This window comes from Marmota monax, unplaced genomic scaffold, assembly GCF_021218885.2.
Source record: "Marmota monax isolate L192 unplaced genomic scaffold, Marmota_monax_Labrador192_F-V1.1 WCK01_AAM20220418_F8-fsc00047, whole genome shotgun sequence".
In the NCBI taxonomy this organism is placed as follows: Eukaryota; Metazoa; Chordata; class Mammalia; order Rodentia; family Sciuridae; genus Marmota; species Marmota monax.
The window spans coordinates 7,119,972-7,140,233 of record NW_026692072.1 but is presented as its reverse complement, the minus strand read 5'-3'; the positions used below and the strand labels follow the sequence as shown (position 1 = coordinate 7,140,233).

The 20,262-nt window shown below is 34.1% G+C and overlaps 1 protein-coding gene across 10 annotated transcripts in view; it reads left to right on the top strand.

Annotated features, from left to right (window-relative positions):
- Positions 1-20,262, top strand: part of Lrrc4c (leucine rich repeat containing 4C) — a 1,168,074-nt gene that overhangs the window by 443,281 nt on the left and 704,531 nt on the right. For 7 of the 10 annotated variants that reach the window (XM_058583394.1, XM_058583385.1, XM_058583380.1 and 4 more), the window contains one exon: positions 12,049-12,133. The gene's annotated coding sequence lies outside the window, so the exon portion shown is untranslated. Of the gene's footprint in view, positions 1-12,048; positions 12,138-20,262 lie in introns of all 10 variants that reach the window. The other 3 variants (XM_058583392.1, XM_058583389.1, XM_058583390.1) reach the window with 1 other exon arrangement.

Genomic DNA, 20,262 nt, shown 5'->3' with positions numbered 1-20,262 from the left:
GTAATTAGATATAAACAAGTTATAGTGTCCCTGTTACTATAATATTTGATGTGTGCACAGTGGCCGAAGAGACATTTATGAATTTGGTGATATTATAATCAACAGATAGGACTGATAGGTAAAATCAATTATGATATAAAGAGAAATATTTTTCAGTTGCATAATAGAGGTGCTCATATATTTGAGATTAGGGGGAAATCAATGATTATCAGGCAATTAATAACAGGTAAACAAAAACTGAGTTGGGGGAAAAAAGATTCTAACATGCAGAGTTGGGGAACTTAGAGAAATGTTGGTCTTCTTTACAATTGCCTGGAATATGGACAGTGCTCAATAAATGTAGTCTGTAGTTGTTTTTAAATATTTAGTGTTTTTTTTTAAAGTTATACATAACAATGAGATTCATTTTTGCATAATTGTAAAAGCATGGGATATAATCAGTTCTAGTTCAGTCCCTAGTGCTTCCACTTCCTCTCCCTTATTTCCTTCCTCTGTTTTCTTCCCTCTATTCTTTTTGCTATTTATTTATCTGTTCATTTAAATTAGTGTCTTGTGGTTGTACATGATGGTGAGATGCACTGTGGCATACTCATATATATATACACAGGAAAGTTAGGTTAGATTCATTCCACTGTCTTTCCTATTCCATCCTTCCTCCCTGACCTTTATTTCTCTTTTGCTACTATACTAATCTTTCTCCTATCCTTTTTGTATTATCTCTTCTTATTTTGGATTAGCTTTCATATAACAGAGAAAACATTTGACCTTTGGTTTGAGGGCATTGGCTTATTTCACTTAGCATGATAGTCTTCAGTTTCATCCATCTACTACTGACAAATGCCATAAAGTCATTCTTATTTATGGCTGAGTAATTCTCCATTGTGTATATATACCAAATTTCTTTATCCATTCATCTATTGAGGGGTATCTAGTTTGGCTCCATAGTTCAGATATTGTGAATTATGTTGCTATAAACATTGGTGTGGCTACATCAATATAGTAAGCTGATTTTAAATCTTTAGAATATATACCAAAGAATGGTATAATCTGGTCAAATGGTGGTTCCATTCCTAGTTTTTTTTTTTTTTTTTTTTTTTTTTTAAGGAATCTCCATAACACTTCTCAGAGTGGTTGTACTAATTTGCCATCCAACTAACAATGTGTGATTATACTTTTCCCCCCACATCATTGTCAAATTTTATAGTTAATTGTAGTCTTGATAATTGCCATTCTGACTAGAGATGGAATCTCCCTGTAGTTATAATTTACATTTCTCTAATTGCTAGAGATAGTGAACATTTTTTATGTGTTTGTTGACGATTCATATTTCTCCTTTTGAGAAGTGTCTGTTTAGTTCCTTTGGCTGTTTATTGATTGGGTTATTAGCTTTTTTTGGTGTTAAATTTTTTTTGAGCTCTTTGTATATCCTGGAGATTAATGCCTTATCCAAGGAGCAGGTGGAAACGATTTTCTTCTCATTCTTTCTTCATGGTTTTGACTGTTTTCTTCTAAGGAAGACTCTGCTTGCTTGCTGTTTGTTAGAGGACAGCTTCATATAAGGAACATTGAAGAACAAAAAGATCTTTTCCATATGAAGAGAGGATTGCTTAATAGACTCATTGCTTCTCCCTTCTGTACAAATGTTGAAATTCTGGATGCCACTGTTGATTCTACTCTTTAACAGCAAAGATTTGTTTTGATAGGGCTTCTAAAATAATTTATATTCACCTTCATGTGTTTTTTTTCCCTCTAGTTCATAGGATTTTTTAAAAATATTCATGATTTTATGGGGTTATACAGTGTATTTGAAGGTTATCTTTAATTCTTATGGCAAATTAGGGAAAATAAGTTGTTCTGAAATTAAGAAAAAAATGATGCTTCATTGGCTGATTTGCTGCATCCAGAAAAGGAGGGAATCTGCAAAGATAATGCACTCAAGAGAGCCTATTATTACATTGGACAAATGAACATTAATAGGCAATGCAATTTGAGAATACAGAGGCTGGAATGAATAGGAAGACACTGAAGACTATACTTTTAAAAATTTCCATCTCTCATTTTTTGTCAAAGCATGAGCCTAATGTCAAGTGTAAATAGTCATATATGTGCCAAGATTATCAGAAAATGGTCTTGACTTATGTCCCAGAACCATGCATTACTATTTAAAGGTAAAAATCATGAAGTGATAGATTATTGATTGCTTCTCAGTTGTTTCCAGAATCATCTCAGGCCCTGGTAGCTGACTGCTTTCTAAAATTTCCTCTGCATTGCCAATCTTTGCACAGGTGCAAAAGGGCAGGTACTTCAAGAATATCTCACTTCCTCAGCAGAAAACATTTGGGAAGCAGAGGTCCTATTCAATCATTTGATCTTTGAGTTTCTTAATGCCAGAGGCAATTTATTTTTTCCTTCTTTCCAATGAAACTAAAAACAATTACATATCCGTGTTTTGCTGTTCTTGCAAATTTATAAGTTTTTTTTTTTTTTTGTATTGAAGTTGAGCCCCTTTATTGGGGAAGTTAGCAAAATTATGTTTGAAAATAAAAACCTCTCAATTGGTAGATGCAAATAAAATATCTTTTTCCCAAGTTATATGATCCAAGCGTACTGAGATCCAAGTGTGCTGAGGCATCTGTGAACTCTTTCTCTTTTATAAATGGAAATACTTACAATGAAAACATCTGCACTTCCTCAGCTAGTGATATGATATCTATCTTATTTACTGTTGGAATCATCTTCTGACCATCTGCTAATTTTGAAAATCATTCTTTACCACTCTTCTGAGGGAAACTAACATTTGTTAACTAACAGGTTCTAGACCTAACAATAGGTGTTTACTTTCAGGATTCAAGACAACTTTAGATAAATCTTATGTTGGTTAAAGAGAGTGAAGCATGGTGAAGTAAGTATTTGGTTAATAAGAAATACGCCATAACCTGAATTAAAATTGTATCAGCTTTTTCTCTGCAAGAAGTAATGGGAAGGGGAACTCTCACTTGGTAATTGTCCTGTGTCTGTTCTCTAGACACTAGCCTGGTAGACCAGCTTTCTGTTGCTTTTTACCATCTGAGTCAAGCTTGCTTTAGATGAGAGCTAAATGCATTTCTCATTAGAATAAAGGCATTAATGTGTGCAAACATTCCAAACACTTCTGCAGAAAGACAGTTTTGAGGACAACTGACTCCATCATATCTACGTCTGATCCTCCTCAATGAAGCCAATTCCAAGTGATGAAATACAGCTTACATCTCAATCTGGGTGGTGGTTATCATGTCTCATTTAAATGAAGTGTGTAAAACCTCTCTTGATGTTCAACCAGGATATTTTGTGTAAGTGATCTGTAACTCTGCTTTAAACCATCCTAATAATACAAGAAAAGAAAGGTAACCAACAAGTGAGTTCTTAAAATTGCATTTTCTTTGCCAGGTGGACGGTAGTGCTTCACGCTGGAAAGAAATGTGGTGGAGAATAGTGGTTCAAAATATGGAATTTGAAATCAAGCAACTGAGAATTACAACCCAGTATAGTCACTTGTGAGACTGTGAGCCAGTTACTTAAACTCTTCAAGTATCAATTTGCTCCTCTAAACTCAGGGGAGAAAATAACCTGCCTGCAGCGATGCTGGGAGAACAGAACATTAAAGGTGTGCAAGGCACTGGGCTTGGTACCAGGCACTTAGTTATTTGAACATTTCTTACTCATAAAGAGTGAACTCAGATTTCACACATATTAGTTCATAGAGAGAACAACTCCCATAAGAGAGATAAGACGTTATTACCATTTTACACTTAAGAGACCTGAGGTTTATAGAGGCTGATTAAAAAATGCAGGTGGGCACACTCTTGGATGAGGATATGAGTGTTGGGTTTATGTAACTTCAACACCTGAATCTCTAAGATACTATTCCTTTCCCACAAATGATCCTCATGCCATCATGAGGTAAGGACTCGTGTTATGGCTGATACTGGAAGTTAGCATGAGATGCTCTGCGGTGATGAATTACTTGCTTCTGATCCCATGCTTACTAAATAGTGGAGTTGGAATTGGATCCCAGGTTTGTATGATTAGTGTCTTCTGCCTTTATGATTAGTGTCTTCTTCCTCTCTGCCTACTGAGTCTTCCACCTGGACATGCTCTAAACATCAGGAGTCATTTTACAGTGCAGATCCTTTACTGTCTCTATCAAGTGTTCATTCCTGCAATGACTCCACAAAGTCTCTAGAATAACCATATCACCTTTGTAGAACTCAACGTTCCCTTCCTGGTCTGAATAGTGGCTTCCTGCCTCTCTCTCTGTTATACTGCTTGTCTTAGGTATGTGCTCCATCCCTAATGGACCTTGTGGGACACTCCCAAGCTCACTATGTTGTCCAGTTTCATTTAATTACTTCATATTTACTTTTTGAGTGCTCATCTTATCCAGTTTGTACTTCCTCTTCATCTTTCCAAACTGCAGCACTTTCTGAAGTTCTGGTCTGTGTGTAAAACTAACTATTCCCAGGGTGGCAGTTATGAAAGTGTCCTGTGGCTAGGAGCATAACTCAATGATAATCTGACATGATTCTTGGGATCCAGTGGGACTTTAACTGCCAGACTATGTTTTCCAAGGGCTGTTTCCAGTCAATGACTGCTACTAGCTCAGGCCTATTCTGATGAGGACAGAATTCTTCTAGTGTGGAACTTCAGCTCAATAATCTCCATTGGCTAGATGAAATCTGGGAACTGGGTAGAGGCTCATATCATTATCCAACCTTTGGTATTTCCCATTCTTCTTCACATGGGTCTGAGTTTTACTATAAGTTTGAAAGATACACCTCCGTTCTCCTGCCTACTCCCTCTATATTCTTCATGGGAATTTCTCTCAGTCTATTTCTTGTATGTTTGACCTGATTTTGGTGCATATTCTTTGGTGCCCAAACTAAAATAGCCACACAAATGTCTTTCTCTATCCTGTTCACATATCATCACTAATAAAACATTATGTTCATTCTTTTCCTTATACCCATCTTCTAAGTTGAATATGAACCTTGCATAGTTAGGGAAAATACTGTGTTGCTTATTTTATTTTTATCATATAACACACAGCTCAATAGTTAGTGGTTTTTTAATGAACATTTGTATAAAGGAATGCTTAAAGTGTGATCTTATCTAATGTAAATTTATTTAGGTCAGAACAAGCAAAACTATGTGTTTACTTCTCAGGTAAAACTGCCAATCAATTTGAAGATAGCTGAAAATTTGCTTAGTGTCACTAATGCTAAGCGTGTGTTTCTGAATATTATCATTTAGCTTCCCCATTCCCAAAATATTTTCCTGAGTTCAAGTGAGTTTTCATGCTTATGATCTTAATTTAACCAAACTTGAAATCTTGAAATATCACTGAATATCTCTCATCACTAAATGAAACAGCCTTGATTAATCACTTTGAGCATTTCAAAATAATCTGTCAGTTAACCTATATTTAACATAAGCATGTATAAAATTTATATGAGCACATTCATTTGTAGGAAAGCGTATTCTTGGAGAGCCATAAATCAAGAATTGCAATTCTTAATGTTTCAAGTAAGAAATGGGGTCTAGAATGTTCCTATTTACTACTGTTAAATCCATTACAAACCCAATTTGATCTATATCATAAGAAAAAAGTATTTTTATTACAATAATTTTATCTTAGTAAATTCAGATCTTACTTGTATTTTTGTCATTGTAACAAAGTAAGAAGAATTATCTTAGTTTTAACAGAATTTCCCCTCAAAAAAAGTCATGCTGGTTTGACAACCTAACTCTAAAATTGCATTTCATTGCTTGACTCCAGTTTATTCTATTATTTTTCTAACTCCATTTTTCATACTTGTGATCTCTGTTGGAACTTCCTAGTATGCGATTTTCTGCATGTGTTGTGTTCTTGTTTTTCCCCTAGTCACAGTATCACACGAGGATTTTGTACCAATTCCCTGTCCATTTCTCCTACTTTATCTCATTAAATGTCTGTCTATTTCTTGGAATTATAAAGGTCAATATTTTAAGCACAAAACAGAGAGTTATGACAACAGTCAGCATCATCTGCTGAGTATTTATTATGTGCACAAAACACTATGTTACTTGTTATGATCTTCATTTTCCAAATGAGATGCTAAGGATTAGTGAAGCAAAATAACTCAGAGGTAATTGCAATTAAGAATGAGATCATCCATGAGTTAAACCCAAATCTTCCCTGAGTTTTGGACTCTTTAATCTTAATTGTCTAGAGTTTTGACTCAAATTTGAGCACTAGAGAAATATTTATTTTGTGAAAAAATAGAGAATATTCTTCTAAGAAACTTCCAATTTATTCTGGAGGAAACAGACAGCTACTCAGATTTTAGGCAGAGAGAATAAGGAAGTCTAGTATGTTTTTAAGCTATCTTAAAATTAGATATTGTGGAAAATGAAGAGGATAGTGGATAAAAAATAGAAAAGGAACAATCTCAAAGAAATATACCAGAAATGTCTTTAAAGGAAGTGAGGAGGTCTGGATCTAAGTATCGTTGTCAAGGAAATGAAGAGGAGAGGGCAGATGGAGTAACATTTTTTAAATCCAGCCTTTGATCAAATCCCTTAGCCATCATGCATGATTTCCTGCTCTGTAATGTGATAATAATAAAATCTATTCCAAGGTATTACCATAACCATTAAATAATAATAACCTCTTTTGAGGACTTTCCCTTTTGGCAGCCTTATCTTCTTTTCACTATCAACTATTAGTAGTATTTAGCTACAAACTGTCTTATTTTTTGTTGAATTGCCAGCTATTAAAACAGCACCTTAAACACAACTGAGTGGTTAATGTGTGTCAGGTCAATGTATGAGTGAAATAATAAATAAATGAATTTTTTTTTCATTTTGGAAACTATTCATCACTTATCATGAGTTGATTTTACAAGGAAAAATTGAGTACATAAGAATTAATTACTAACAGTATGTGTGTTAGAATTTAAGATTGTAGAAAAATAGATGCAATGATTTGAACATGGTTCGTAGGAGTTATATATAATTAAGCGTTGAGGTGATAATTTTTGGTCATAGTTACTTGAGCATCAATACTGGAGCATCTCTTTAAATTTTAGAAAAGTCATTATATCACCTACTTTTAAAATCAAATCTTATTCATCACTCATATCATAAACAAGTTTGTAAAAAAAAATCATGTTCATTAATGTTTCATATAAATACATCACCCAGTCTTATACTATAACCAAAAAAGAAAAAAAAAATGACAGAATTGGTCTTTGTTCTTCCTCATGAAAAAAAAAAAATGTTTTCAGTTCCAGGCAGAAAGTCTTCAGTTGTGATATTAGTTATGAGAACTGAGATTAACCAGTTGTGTCTTAGTTTGCTCAAATCTGCCTCAACAAAATTAAATTTTTAGCGATTTCATTTTTATCTACCTAAGAAAATGCCCTAACTGGCTCAAACTGACCAATGACATTTCCAAACCAATCTATATAACATAGAATCAAAATAAATCAAATAACGTGTGTCCCATAATATTGGACACACAGTGTGTGTTTGGCCCAAGCTACCTATTATCACAATTATACTGGCAGCATGGTGATTTTTACCATGGTGATTTCTTTCTTTTCTTTTTTTTTTTATTTTAAAGAGAGAAAGAGAAGAGAGAGAGAGATTTTTTTAAATATATTTTTCAGTTTTCAGTGGACACAACATCTTTATTTTATTTTTATGTGGTGTTGAGGATTGAACCCAGCGCCCCGTGCATGCCAGGTGAGCACATTACTGCTTGAGCCACATCCCCAGACCCTACCATGGTGATTTCTACTTGTTGTGCCACAGGCATACTCTGAAACTGTTGCTCAGTTTGGTGTCAAGCAGAATGGATTGTCTCTAGGATTCCCTTGATCTTCTCTTGAATCTCTTCTTTTGACAGTTCAGACTCATTGTGGTTCTCTCATCCAAATGGAGAAAGGTCAGAGGGAGATTAGGGATTTTTTTCTTGCCAGAATAGCTGTTTATCAGGAGAAAATGAACTGTCAGAATTAGAGGAAGAAATGGACCTATTCATTCATCTTCGCCCCCTTCTGCCAATGCAAGATTGCTACTGAAAGAACATTCTGAAATGATTTCTTTAAGTGACTTTAGTCAGTAGAGCTTCTTATCAGATTGATATTTTTCATAACTGTTTCATTGGCTCCTGATAATCACAAAGGGAATTACTGTTATTATTCTGTAATATTGCAATGAGTCATTCCATAGAAGTGATTACAAGGAATGAATTACTGGGGAAACTGAGTGCTTCTCAAGGAACCAGTCACAGTAATTGAATCAGGTCCTCAAAAATGTTGCCATGATATCTGTTACTTAGTTTTTAACTCATGATTAGGTTGGCAGATATTCCTATAATTTGCTGTTAATCATAAGAAGTGATTGGCTTTTTCAAAGTCCATTGGATGGACTCCAGATGATATAAATTGACTTTTCAATTAAAATTAATTTTTGCATTATAAAACTGGCTAGCCTGGCATGCTGGTGTCTCTACTCACTGACTGCATATCTGGAATGAGTTATTTAATCTCATGATTCCTGTTCTTCAGTTTTTAAATGGAGATGATTACAATAACAATAATACTGGATTATTTGAGAATTAAATAAAATCATACATGATAAGCCCTTAGAGTAATGACTGTATAGAATCAGTGTTCAAAAGTGTTAGATATTTGTATTGCCATTATTAAGTTTATTATCAGAATGTGAAATGTTTCTAGCTCTGTATATCAGGAAAAATAATTTTCCTATTTTAGATGCTAACAATACTTATTGTGGTGGAAAATGGCCTGCTGTACAATTCAAAGGACTCAACTTCAGTATGGATTCCACCACAAATTAACTTTATAAGAAAGATCAGACATCTAAAAATGACTGAAACTAAGCTTTATATATAAATACACAGTTTGTATAAAGATTGAAGAATGTCCCATTCAGTAGTTTTTTGATACTTAAATAACATGTTTACTGATTGTCCCATCTTATTTGCTCTGCTTTTTTGAGAAAGTGACAGAATCTGTTGTTATTCCAGTTTTATACCCAAGGATTGGAGATTCACAGTAAAGTTACATGTCTAAAACATGGTGGCACAGGAACTGGATCCTAGCTTTTCTTAGGTCATATGATGAGTCGATTTATACAGTGACTTTTTAGTTATTTGAGAGAGTAAATTACTCAGTATACTTTTCTTCTTCAATAGAATAATTTTCCTGTAGATTGAACAGAGGACTCTGTTTGCTTAGGACAGATACAGATGATAATGAGAGTTAAAGACCCAATATTCCTCTACATGCTACAGTTGAGGTAACTGTAAAAGTGCAAAATTTGGGGTCCAATAAGGCATACGTTATTTTAGCAATCTTCTTTGAATGAATTCACTTCTTCCACCAGCTGAATCTGTTTAAGCCGCATACTACATACCAGGTATTATTCAACACACCAAAAGAACAATAGTGAAAAAGCTAAAGCCAACCCCTGTTCTCATGGAGTTTTCTTGAAAAGTGGGAGGAATAGAACAATTTAAAAAGTCTCTTTGGGGAAAAGGTTGTATCATAGATGACAAAAAGTGCTTCAAAGAAAAATTAAAATGGGAATAGGAATAGACAATGTCAAGAGCAGAGAGTGCCACTTCTAAACAGGGCAGGCAAGGAAGCCCTTACTGAGAAACTGAATGGGTTTCAGAAAAGACACAGTGAAGTTAAGAGATGCACCTGGATTAAGGGAGGATTAAGGGAGGAGCATCTCAGGGAGAAGGAAAAGCAGAATCAAAGCAAAGTCCATGCCATGAAGCATGCTTGAACTTTTTTTTTTTTTTTTTTTTTTTTTTTTTTTTTGGTGTAGATGGACACAATACCTTTATTTTATTTATTATTTTTTATGTGGTGTGAAGGATCAAACCTAGGGCCTCACACATGCTAGGAAAGCTCTCTACCATGAAGCCACAACCCCAACCACCTCACATGCCTGGACTTTTGAGAAGCAGCTAGTAGGCCATGGAGGTGTAAGCAGAGTAACCAAGAATGAAAGTTTGAGCGTTTACAAGGGATAATAGTATGTGGGATTTCATTGGTCCTTTTAGTTATTCGGCTGCTATTAGAATAGATGACAGTTGAAGATTTTGAGCAGAGAAATATGATCTAACGTATGTCTTAAGAGGACCACTTTTCTATTTTGAAAATAGACAAAGAAATAATATATTAAGCAAGACTTCTGAACAAGAAAACTTAAAATGGTTCACAGCAGTATTTTTGAAATAAATCAAGGAAAGTATGGTCATGTTTTCAATATATTTGCTAACACATGTTGTGAGGTATGAAAAAAAATAGGAGAGTCAAGGTGAGTCCAAATCTTTTTGAATGAGAAACTGTGAAAACAGGCTGTCCATACCTGGATAGAGATGGAAGCAGGGGTAAATGGTAATGTCAAGGAGCTCACTTTGAGATATTCTAAATTTAAATTGCCTATCAGCACTTGAAGTGGATATATCCAGAAGACAGTTGGTTTTAAATGGCACATGATGTTAAATGTGAGCTAAAATACAACTTTGGCAATCCCAAATATAGATGTTATGTAAAGGTACTGTCCAGGTCTAGGTCTTGAAGGGAACTATCCTTATAGAAAACAGGAGATGGTCCAGTTGTAAGATATGATGCATTGTATTACTGTAAGAAATGAAAAGGAAATGCCTGAAGACAGTAAGGTAGGATGACCAATTGGGGGAGGAAAACTGAAAAGAAAAATACTTTATAAACCAAGTGAAAAAAATGCTTTAATTGGAAAGTATTTGTAATTTGTTATAGTGTGAACCATAGAAATATTAACTAAATGCCTGATTTAATTTACTAGTTTATAGCACTTCTAAGTGTCTGATTTATTTCAGAATAGAGTAAGGAGAATTTGAACATTATGTTTGGATGTCTGTTACACAGGGCAGATGATTAAATAAAGAACATACACACACTTATACACTCATAAAACTTCCTTGCTGTCAAAGCACAAAAACAGGAAAAGAAATTAACAATGCTCAAAAATCTCACATTAAGCTATAAAATTTTGGGTAAGGTAATTGAAATAGATAATAAGTTTGATATGCACCTCCACAAGGGGAGAGGTAATATTTGAGCTGGGTATTAAAGAATGACTATCTTCATACATGTATTTTGTATAATGATGAATGAGGGTCTCCTTTCACCATCCATGCTATTCCAATTTGGTGTCAACATACCTTATATATAAAATGAGAGATATAGAAAAATTATGGTATAATGGTGTATTAAGAATTGTAATGCAAATATAAATAAATAAATATGAGTTTTTTGGTGGAAAATGGTGAAAAATGACATTTCAGGCTAAAAAGATAACATGAAAATTGGACACTTAAAAAGGCATAGTATGTTGAAGAATGAAGAATAAATTTATTTATCTGGGCATGGTGGCACATGCCAGTAATCCCAGAGACTTGAGAGGTGAGGCTGGAGGCTCACAAGTTTAAAGCCAGCCTCAGCTGCTTATTGAGACCTTTACAACTTAGGGAGACTCTGTCTCAACAAGAAAAATAAAAAAGACTGAAGATGTGGCTCAGTGATAAAGCACTCCTAAGTTCAAACCCCAATACCCAAAAGTAAACAAAACCAAAAAAAATTATTTGACAAAAGTAGAGTATACAAATAAAGATGGGAGTTGATAACACTAATACACTTATTTCCTTTGTGAAAAATCTTGTTCACCTGTCAGTAGAAAGAAAACCTTGATAAACTGAGATATTTTTCTAGAACCAAGTATTAGGATTACTATCATTTTATGATAAGCCTTTTATATTCTCAGAAAAACCTCAAGGATGACATACTATAAGATAAATACATACTTTCATAAGTATATAAAAGAAATATAAATTGTTTCCTTTGGGTTATTCCAATTAAGTAGGTTTTAATTTCACATCACTTTCTGGGGATATTTTCTAACTTCTTTAAATGTAATGTTGTTTTTTAAATTTTATCTCTTTCCTAGAAATGATTCTCTTTATTGCAAGTCTGCAACATCACCCAGTGACAGTGGAGCCAAATAAGCAGGAACATCATCGGATACACTGAATGTATGTGAGTGCAACATGAATACCTTTTTTAAAAAAAGTAGAAAGAAAAATTGTCTTACATGCAACTTAAAGTGCCTTGGAAATGACTGTGTTTGTGAATTAACATAGTTAACTGCTGGATACTTGGCAGCGACCAAGCTCTTTGGTGACTATGTCTTTGGTGCACACACCTGTGGCAGGGTACCATTTCTCCTCTAGACATGCAAATTGTAGTTTTGCAGAGAATCTCTGTCTCTTTCTGGTAACAACCACTTTGCCTCTAGCACAGCTTTCAAAGCCTGTATTCCAACTGCAGCTGCTTGTGTTCCCAATTACTCTACTCTGTGCTTCCAACTGAACCTAGATTTATCCTTCATTTTTCTTTCTTGGTCACATGCATACATCAGATGCCACACACAGCTTTATTTGCCTCCATAAATTCAAGGTCAGCCAGTCAGGTTCTCTCTAAATCTTGAGTTTTGTATCACCTCTAACTTCCGAGGTATTTCCCTTGCTAATTTCCAAGTCAGTATTTTTACACATGACTTTGCCACAGGACTCTGCCTGGTCCTGAGTAGAATTTGGCTATTTAACATGTTACAGTCCTTCCCAGGTTGTTCAAATCTCTCTTCTCCTGGGGCTCAAACCTTTCCCTGACTTCATTAGTCTCAGGTGACCCAGCTTCCTGGTTTATAAAGAAGATAAGGCTGTCTGAGCTACCTGTACACCACTAATTTTTTTTTTCTTTAGTTGTTAAAATATCTCTGTTATCTTTATCTTCTGTTTCTTGTTTCCCAATATAATCCTTTATTTTTAAAATCAATATTAACACTTTATATTTTTATCAACTTTATTAAAGCAATTATTTCTCTCTTGATTTGCACTTTCCATTTTCTTCATTCCTTTGTCCCAAGCAAAAATCAAAATATGCATTTTTCCCTTTTTCTGGAAATATTCAACCAACTCAAATCAGAACAAAAACAATCTACTTCCATTTCACCAATCTTGTGAGTTTTTTGCCCAAATTAGACTCCCTTTATCTTTTCACTTTTCTCTAAAGAGCTGTCAATACACTGTCAATACACAGTGAATTCTGTAAGAGAAGAGGCTATTTTATTTAGTTGTGCACTATATCTTCAGACCTAACACAGTGTCTAGAATTGTCAGAGTGTGTCAGTTAAGTGAATTTTCTCAGGTCCCCTCTCCTTTTTCACTCTCTACCTAAATGTGAAGACTTTGCTTCAAGCTTTGCTTATGTTACTCTCACCAAGGTAATGAACAACAGTGTCTCCCTCCTCTGTCATTCAACCCAAACAATGTTTGAAACACCCTCTACTATCGCCCATCATAATCTATCATTATCACTTCATCCATGTCTCACCCCTTGAGGTCAGAGCAATTAGCTTGGTTATTTCTTTATCCTCCCTCTTAGCTGAGGGCATCTTATTCAATAATTACAAATGACATCAATTAATATCTTTAGGTACTGAGGGACCCTCTGACATTGTTCTGATCACATTGGTACTACCTTTGACAAAATATTTGGTTCCAGAAATGAAAATGTAAAAATATAATATAATAGCCTACTATAAGCCATTTTGAGCTTATCAAAGGAATTTTTTTTAAATTACGCAGAAAGAATCATGACATTAACATATGTACTGCATAATTATTTGTGATCATTTATTTAAGCAATTAAAAATATCTATATATAATATACATAGACACACAGAGACACAAATAGCACTTTTAATCCTGGCCACTTGAATGCACTGTGATCAAACTTGAAATTCTTACAGTATATGTCAATTGGGGCTCTATGATAAACAGCATATTTATACATATGACTTACACAAATGTCACATAAATAAACCAAGTGTAAACTGACCTTCCTGATAAGCTAACATTTTCAAAGGGACAACATGTAAGCTAAGTGAATCTTCAAGACTGCTGACTAAACATGCATAAACACACATGTGCGCACATGCTTAAAACATTGCTTGTAACCACTTGACAAAATGAGTAGCCCTTGATGGGGTAATTTTGAAAGAAATAAAATATTTTTTAAGGTCCTTTAAATTCCTAGTAAATGCACACAACACAAGGTAGAAAACAGCCATGAAACTGTTTTAGGAATCTGAATAGAGACTGAGGAATCACTCCACACTCACACTCCCTCTATCCTCATTTTTTTGCCTTTCAAAAATAGGTTTTTGCTTTGTACTGTCTTTGATTCTCTTCTTTCTCTCACTCATATGGATCAGCTGCCAGAATGGAGCACATTTGCCCCAGGTTTGATATTCTAAGACTCTTTAGGGACACTGTTTCCCGTAATTACTTACAGCTGCATGCACTAAAACCCACACATTCAAGTTCCCCTCCATGCACCTTGCTCAGGCCTTTGGGAGACCTTCAAGTCAGTGGAAGGGGATCAGGTAAATCCAAACTGATTGTTTGGTGGCTTGAGGGCTGGATAATTTATTTTTTAATTAACTTTTCTGTTTTCTCATTAGTTTTGACTTTATATAAACAGAAATAATTTATTTAAGAAATCTATGGTAGATTTAATTTGGTTTTTTTTCTAGTAAAAATCTTGAATGTAACCCATTTTCAGACTTAATGTTTGAATTTAATTGCTTGTATAGTATCCATTCAGAAGGATCATTGATTATCAGAGGGAAGTTTGAGAAAATATGAATGATTTCCAACATACAGTCAAAGGTTACTCAATGACAGACATGCACTCTGAGAATTGCATTGCTAGGCAGTTTTATTTCTCTGTGAACACTATAGAGTACCCTGACACAAAATTACATGGTATCACCCACTACACACTTAAACTAAATGGTATAGCATATTTTAAATTTATTTATGTATTTATTTTACTTTCTAAACTTTTTATTTTTATTTTAAAACTAAGTCTACGCCTACACAGGGTTGGGATCATCAATATCACTGTCTTCCACCTTTGCATCCTGTTCCACTGAAAGTTCTCCATTGTAAATTGCTTGGAGCTGTCATCTGCTATGATAATAATGCCTTCTTCAGGAATTCCTCCTGAAGGACCTGCCTGAGGCTGTCTTACATTTAACTTTTAAAAAGTATGTACTTAGAAGGAGTGCACTCTAAAATGATACAGGATAGCAAGTACATAAACATGTAACATGGTTGTTTAATAAAAAGTGTTATGTATTATACATAATTTTATGTGCTACATTTGTATTCATTGGTGGCATAATTATATAAATAGCCCCTGAGTAAATAAATCTTCCTTCAATTATCTTAATAAGTGTATCAACCATTTTGTATCAGAAATCTAGTATATTGCCTCTCCTTGTCATTCTTTAATTAGCTTCATATTGACTGTAACTTTGAAAAAATATGGCTAGGAGTAGTATCAAATTAAATGTAGGTATTTAAAATAAAAACATGAACTCCTTGTCAGTACAGAAAGATATTCTGATTAAAAAAAAAAGATAGAAAGCAAGAAAGCAATATTACAGAGCAATGTTTGCTGTTTTCTTCCTTAATGTTTAAGTTGGCCACTGAAGTACATCCAAGGACTGAGTTATTAAAAGGTGGTATTATTTCTGGTGAGCTTTCCTTTTTATCTGCAAATTGCATCATATTGTTGCATTTAATAAGTCAGATACTTATTTTAACGATTTGCTGATTTTTTTTTTCATTTTTAAAGAAGAGATGTCTAAAACCAATAGAATTAGATCTCTTTCATTTGGCAAGAACTCAAATGGGAAACATGCTTTGTTGTTCAATGACACAATTAGCCTTTGAACACTTTAACATTTGTGTTAAAAGAGACAGTTCTTGATATTAAACTTAACACTGCATAATGTTATACAATCAGCCACCAAAATGTTTCTGCAGCATTTTAGTCTTTTAAATTTAGCTGCTGTTTGAAATTCTAAAAGAAATTACAGACCTTTTATAGAAATTTTGGGAAATTGAGAACATTTTTATAACCCTAACTGTAGAACAATGTAACATCAATTCATCTACCTCAATTTTCTTATATTGTTTTAATTTTAGTGCACAAATAATATTCGCATCTATAAGCCAGATATTTTTCTAATTCCTGTAATTCATAATAATTAATTTTAGATATTTTTAAGGAAACTGCTTGCTATGAAGTAAATATCCAATAAATGATAGTTATTGTTATTTAATAAAATACTCAATGCAGTTTTAAAATTACAAGTTGCTTCCATTACAGAGATGTTAGGATATACCTATTCCCATATTATAATTTAGCAACTATCATCAATTCTAGGATATATCATTCTTCTCAAAGTTTTCCAACTCTAAACTTGAGGCACATTATGTAATAGTGTGAAATAGTTTATTTTTTTCTTTTGTGCACTACATAAACAGCAAAGTCCATTGTATCTTAATATTTTGACTTCTGAGATTTGATTGCCAGACATTGGAGATTGTGTTTGGGGGTGGACATGCATGGCCATGGCTTTGGAAATGTTGCATCTTATGCCTTACATGACATCTGGAAGACCTTTCTATTTTTAACCATGAAAATTGCTGCAACACCATAAAATTTGTGCAGTAAAACAAACAAACAAAAAGCAATTAGTTTTATTGCCTATAGAGATTTTAAAAACAATGATTTTACTACATTTCTCTTTCAAATTTCTAAATAATGCTTTAAGTCATATACATTATTTACAAATAAAAATATGTTTATATTGATTCTTCAAGTAAAAGTATTAAAAAATAAATGAAAAGCATTTTCCCCCCTGACACACCATCTTCTTTAGCCCAGTGAGATCCATGTCTCTCTCCTGACCTCTGCAAATGTAACATAAGTACTTGTGTGGGTTCATGCCTCCTAATTTATAGCCATTTGTCGTTATAGATATGTACCCCAATTTTTCCCTTAGCCCAAGAGCCCAGTGTTTATGGGTAACTATTATTCATTTGATCAGGGTAATCTAAACTCTGAAAGTTGGGGGGGCAAATGTCTTGCCCAGCTCAGCCAATTTCCACTCTGGAAAAAATGGACATGCTATAGAATATGAACAAAAGATTTATTATATCCCTCTCAGTAGATTTTTCTAAATGACCCCAAGCAGTAAGAATGTCCCACTCCACTCTTCTGCTTCATGGTATTTTATATTTGCTTATTGATTTCTGGTGAGTTTTCCTTGGAAACAACAGGCCCTCACAGCATAGAGATTCCACATACAGTAGTAATATTGATCTGGGCAAAAGGCTTGACACAAATATCTCCCTCAAAATTTCTATGATTAAAATAAAAAAGGTAAAAAATTTATCTAGCAGAGTCAGGACCCAGAATGAGAATAAAGTTTTACATGTAATCTTCAGGGGACATCATGGAACACTTTCAGGGGCCCATACAATATGCTCACAGATGGAGATGTCCCTAGAAGACTCCACATCTGGGCTTAGGAGGCGAAACCTTGTGTCACTACTGCAGGCTCAGCAGCTGTGTTTTTCTGTGTAGACTCAGCACCTGCTTCTTCCCAGGTTCTGCCCATCAGGCAAACCAAAGCATCACAACCCTATTAAAAAAATGAATATATAGTGGTTTGATACACATACTTCTCTCAGTAATTCAGCAAAAACTAAGTTCCATGTGGAGCAGGAAAGTGAGCTATGATATGTCAACAGAATGTTGCTACGTCCATTGTACTTGCAGGCCAAAATTCCATTTACTTATAATAATAGAAATTATATTTTAATCAATATATCCTCTGCTATTAATCCATTTATGACTGCCTGAAGAGGCTTTAATAGCATAGTAGGAAACACATCCACATAAAGAATAATTCCAAAGTAAAAGGAGCTGGAATCTTTAGTTTCCGATTTACCATATACAGAATAGGCATATATGTCTTGTGCATTTGTTTTTCTTGGAAGCACCTATCAGTTCTTTGTGTATTTACATTCTTTTTTCTAAGCAAATTAAATTTTTTTTCTACGGCCATTTTGGTAACAGAAATTTGATCAGCATCCAGTAAATACACATTTTCTTACCTCTAACAAGGACTAGATATTTCGTGATATATTGCCTGCTCTACTATGCACATAATTCAGATTTTCTCTTACATAAATTGGATCATTTTATTCATTTCATTTTATATAGTAACACACTCATTTTAGCAATATCAGGAAACATAATTTCCTTAAAAGTCTATATACCCATGATTCTTCTCTGCCAAATATAACCATCATTAACTCTGATGCACATACATTTAGATGTTTGCTCTATAGTTATCTCCACTGTTCATTCAATGATTTATTGTAAATACCTTAAGTTTTTAGTAAATATGCATGTAGCACTTTTATGTTACATATTTCTTTGTAAACTTTTATTCTGAATTATCTAAGTAATACATTGTGTTAAGAGTTTAGCTTATGCAAGTTTTTATTATTAAACTTCTTCATCCTAGCACTGATTCTATTAGTGTTTGAGGATATCCTTCATTATCTTGGTAGAAACTACTTACCATAACAAACTATTGCTGTAACAGTTATATATAATCTGAGTGTTTTACATCCCTGCCAAATCTAGAAAATTTTATCTAGCAGTGTAAGAGAGCACTTTTTTATTTTATTAAATATTTACATAGCTGATAAATGGCCATTCCCTTCTATTATTTTAATTTATTTTTCTCTAACACTAATGAGCATTCACATTTTTTAGACACTTATTGTCTATTTCTTTCCTTTTGTAATTGTCCATTTTTGTCCTTGGCTGGGTCATATTTACCAAGTATGAAGCAAGAAGAAAGAATACAATCTACAATACAGGTTCCAGCAAAGAGAGAAAGGAGGCATTCTCCCTCCTGAGTCGGGCTGCCTGCTGGAAAGGAAGCTCTTTCCATAGAAGTCTGTGATGAATTTGGCATTTGTACTGAATGCCAAAAGCAAACATGCAATTTAGTGAACCTCAAGTCTGACTGATTCATGGTATTTGTGTTGATTAAAGGAAAAACAACATAGATTTTGACTTTCTTTTTTTTCACCACCTGTTAGCAGGCGGTATCAACACTGTTGGAAATAAAGGTTAGGGTATTTTTACATTTAAATCACAACGAGCTGGAAAAGACACACTCTTGACCATCAACCATCTTTTAGGTAGCGAACTAAGAATTTAGTCGTATTATTTCTATGAATAGATTTACAATTGTGTTTCAGAATCCATTTTATCCATATTTATATTTCCAGGGCTAAGAATAATATCTGGTAGGTAGGAGAAGTTCAGTAAAAGCAAAATTATCTCCAGCTTGAGATTTGAAAACTAATGACAAAAGTGACAGTGAAGTTTTTACTGTGGTGATCCAGCTAGAAAGAGAATCTTGGGATTCAATATACGCTTATCTAAACCCAAACTTTTTGCTTTGTAATATCTCATCTTATCCTCTTATACTGTCATGCTTTGTTTTACATTCCATCTGTATCATATATTAGATTTTTTAAAAAATATGTTTGGGATTGGGAAAAGCAAACCCAACATCTCAGTGGCTTAAAATAATAGAGTTCCTTCTGAATGCCACAGTTGCAGATCTGAGCCTGTTAAGGGTTCTGCTCCCTGTTGTCCATCCTCCAGTATCCAGTCTCAGGTAGCCAATACTTCCAGGACCACTGATGGTTGCCAAAGAAAAGGAATAGAGAAAGAAAATGCTGAATAACTTTTCTCTGAAATACTGAAGTTCCTACCATAAGTGACATGTAACACACATCTGCTCGTAATTCACTGATCAAAGCAAGCCATGAATTAAACTTCAGGTGTGCTGTGAGAACGGAAAAGTGAAATTTGATGGGTGTAATGTAATGTAATCATAAGGGTCCTTACCGATGAAAGGATTTGGCAAGACAAACAGAAGATGTGAAAAACCTGCATAGGAGGAAAAAAAAAATATTGCTCTGGCCACTAAATATTCAAATCACTCTGTTATAGTCGGAGTTTTTTTTTTATTATTTGTTTTGTTTTAGTTTTTGTTATTTTTGCTCTGACTAAAATATCTGGCAAGTACAATTTTAGAGGAGGAAAAGGGCTTATGATTTCAGAGCTCTCGGTCCATAGACAGCTGGCTCCATTCCTCAGGGCTCATGGCAGCAGAATGTGGTGGAGGGAAGCAGCTCATATGATGATT